The sequence below is a fragment of the Rattus norvegicus genome, chromosome 1 (genome assembly GCF_021556685.1).
Source record: "Rattus norvegicus strain SHRSP/BbbUtx chromosome 1, alternate assembly SHRSP_T2T, whole genome shotgun sequence".
Lineage (NCBI taxonomy): Eukaryota > Metazoa > Chordata > Mammalia > Rodentia > Muridae > Rattus > Rattus norvegicus.
The window spans coordinates 63,270,996-63,274,696 of NC_141534.1; the positions used below are offsets into that span (position 1 = coordinate 63,270,996).

At 43.9% G+C, this 3,701-nt stretch overlaps 1 pseudogene; it reads right to left on the bottom strand.

Annotated features, from left to right (window-relative positions):
• Window positions 1–416: 416 nt before the first annotated feature.
• LOC148007111 (sperm motility kinase Y pseudogene) lies at window positions 417–1,946 on the bottom strand (annotated as a pseudogene).
• Between the last annotated feature and the right edge of the window lie 1,755 nt (window positions 1,947–3,701).

The following is a 3,701-nucleotide window of genomic DNA, read 5'->3' on the forward strand; positions in this document are numbered from 1 at the left end:
AAAACATAAGACTCTGTTCTGCAGCACTTGTGATTGATGACCACATGTGAAAAGATCAGTAGCCCCTGGAGGAGTCCATGAGCCCATGAACCTCTTGTCCTCACCCTGTGGGAGCTATTGGCCTAAGGGGGAGCTGGAGTCCATCTGAAGGTATGGGCCAACTAGAAAACTCTGTAGAGTGTGGAACTCATCAATCCTATTGGGTCCCTGCTGGGAAGAGGAGAAATCAAGAAGAGGGAGAAGGCTTGGTGTTGGGGAAACCTCATAAAGAACTTAGAGCAGATACAAGGTAAGAATTGTGGGGAAAATGGAAACCAGAGACAGAGGAAGGACCAGCATAGAGCAAACTGAAAAGGACAAAGCACAAAGGTACCTGGGCTATGCCTGCTGCTTGTTCTCTGGACTCTCCCTCTGGCTCATTTCTGGGGGGAGATTCTGTTCTGCCCCAGGCGAGGTTTCTTTCTCCTTGGCATGCAGCAACACAGCTTTATCAGGGCATTTGCTATATTCCTGGTCCACCCCTTAAAACCTCTGTGCCGGACCCTGCTGGGGATGGGCTTATCCTCTAATGGGGCTCTGTGGGAGAGTGGGTTGTCCTCTTTGATTTCCTTATTGCTACTCTTCTCAGTGAAGATGCTTGTTGTTTGAATGCATGGGACACTCACGGCACATTTGTGATAGTGGTCCTGTGTAGGTGTCATCGGTAGAGGCCTGAGACGACCAGCCACAGTGGATCTTTTGCCTCCTTTTGGATGAGCATTCTGGCCATAGTGAGATACGTGACCATGGGAGGATGACACCCGCAAGGTGCCAAGGACTGGCAGGCTTCCACTCCTCTTTGGTTCTAATCTAAAAGCAGCAGCAGGATCAAGGCTAGGGAATGGTGCTGCAACGGGACTCATTTGCTGTGCCTGGGCTGTGCAGCCATCCCCCTGGAGAGCCTGCTTTTGTAGAAAGAAATAAGTTGCCATTTCCTCATTATATTTTCTTTGTTTTAAAGAGTGTTTTACTACAGAGGCTTGGAATCCAATGCTTTTCATGGCATCCAAAATGGCCGGGTCTGGTGTGAGGGGAAGCATTTCTTCATAGGGACCTATCAATCCGTTCCAGTGTTCTTTGAACCAAGGGTGTTTCATCGCCTTTCTTGCTGTTGGTCTAAAGTTGGGATTTACCCTCAGTAATTTACTAAGGAGGTCCTCCAGTTCTTTTGAAACCCCACAGGGAGCAGGATATACCCCTGCCACTACTTGTCTTTGCAGTTCTTGGATGATCACTGAATCAAATGGGAGCTTTCCCACTACCATACAGTACAAGACCACTCCTATAATCCACATATCATTCTTCGGCCCGTCATACCGATGGCCAAGGAGGAGTTCAGGGGAACCAAAAGAGTACGTGCCGCAGTGGTGGTTTAGCATTTTTCCAGGTTGAAATTGGGTGCTAAGCCCAAAGTCGATGACTTTGACCTTTTTGTTTTTATCAATCATTATATTGTCCAGTTTGAGGTCTCGGTGAACAATCCCCTTTCCATGGCAGTAGCTCACTGCTGACAATATCTGTTCAAATATTTGCCGGGCCTCATCCTCCTCTATGTGCCCTGACTCTCTGATGTACTGGTAGAGTTCTTGTCCTTCCACCAGCTCCATTATGAGGTATATTCTCGTTTCCTTTTCAATAACTTGTATGAGAGACACTATGTTGGGGTGGTTGATCTTTCTCATTATGTTTGCTTCCATCATGGCTGGCTGGAACCACTGCTTGTCCTTTCGCAGAACTTTGACAGCCACCGGGGTTCCTGTGAGCCGGTGGTGGGCCAGGAGGACTTTGGCGTTGCCCCCTTGCCCAATTGTCCCCAATACTTGGTATTGGGAATGGAAGTTGCCCTCCTCAGAGATACTGGGCTCGGGTGTAGGGGTTGGTAACTCCTCCTCAGTCTCTGTAGGCATTTTATCAGTACTAATGCTACCTAAAAATAACAAAAATGGAATCAAATAATGAAAAAGATGGAGCAATATAGGAGCTAAAATTACACTTGTGGTACCTAAAAGAAACAAACAAAAGAAAAAGAAAAAAAAAACAAACAAAGACAAAGTAAAAACTAGACTAGAAAAATAGAGCAAAATTATGAAAAAGTTAAGGGGAAAATATGAAGAGTCATAAGTAAAAGCCACCCAAATAACCAACCCCAAAAGAGAAAGCCAAGAGCACACACATACTAAATGCAATGATGAAAATAAAAATCGTCATACTACAATAGGATTGGGCGGCCAAAGATGGTCAATACTATGAATAGATGTTCATTGAAGAAAAAAAAAAAACAGATGAAAGAAACGAGAGGAGAAAGAATTAGTATAAGACAAAACAAACAAATATAAAAAGCCAACACTTAAGGGAAAACTCCATTGAATTTCAGGACCTAGTGATCCACAAAAATCCACAACTCTCCAGAGAAAAATACTGAAAATTAAAATTAACCAACCACAAGGAATAAGGCAGTTAATTATCAGTGAACAGTAAACCTTAAACAAAGGCCGAAGAGTCAAAGTGTCACAAAGGGCAAATTTGTATCAAGTCTAAGCCAATGATTGCTTGTACTCAATAAATAGAGAAACAGGAATAATGTAAAAGGATGAAACCGCAGGACATTGAAAATGGAGATAGAGTTAATCATCCGACTGCAGAACCGTAAATAATCAAAGCAGTAATATAGCATGTGAGAACATAAAAACCACTAAAAAATGAAACCAGCAATCCATAAAAAATAAATAAATAAATAAAACAAAAAACAAAACCCCAATAAGGAAATAGCCAGTGGCGTGGCAATATGTGACCTAATTCTTTCTCTTGAAGTCATCCAAAAATCAATCAATCAAGAAATAGGCAGCCAGCCATCTACATAGGCCTTTAAACTGATATTATGGGGTTGGCATACCAAATGCCTGGGAGCGACTGGTCAGTCAACCCAGATACTTGGGCAGCTGCAGGCCAGTGAGAGAGCCTGTCTTGAAAATAAGGTTGAGAACCTACCTCAGGAACAGCAGCCGGGGTGACTTCTGGCCTCTACACTCTCTTGCACTGAGGTGCAGGTAATATAGATACAAGGGGCAAAAGGGGATGGGCACGTGCACACACAGACACACACAGACACACACACACACACACACACACACACGCACACACACACACACAGGCACTCACACAGGCACAGGCACACACACAGGAACACACACAGAAATACACAGAAGTGAACTTATACTCACACAAACTCTTACAAACACCCAGATTCACACAAAGCACGCATACTTACACACAAGCAAAGCTGAAAAAACACACGTCAGACACATACACACATACACACAGGGATACACATACGCACAAGAAGACATACACACATACAAACACATACACACATAAAAACCTGTAAACTCACACACTCCTACATATACTGACAAACACACAGGCAAAAGTGTACACGCACTCACACACAGGCCAATCTGTCAACACACACTCTCTTACACACACTGATACATACACATATACACAGTACAGTAAAATTCGATACAACCACACACAGCTCACTAGATACAACCAAGTCGCAGAGGGCTCCACTCCACACCTCCTCTCAAAGCACTCAAAGAATTCCAGGCCTGGCAACAGCTTAATATGTGTTTGCTGGGCCACCTCACAATCACTCCTCATGA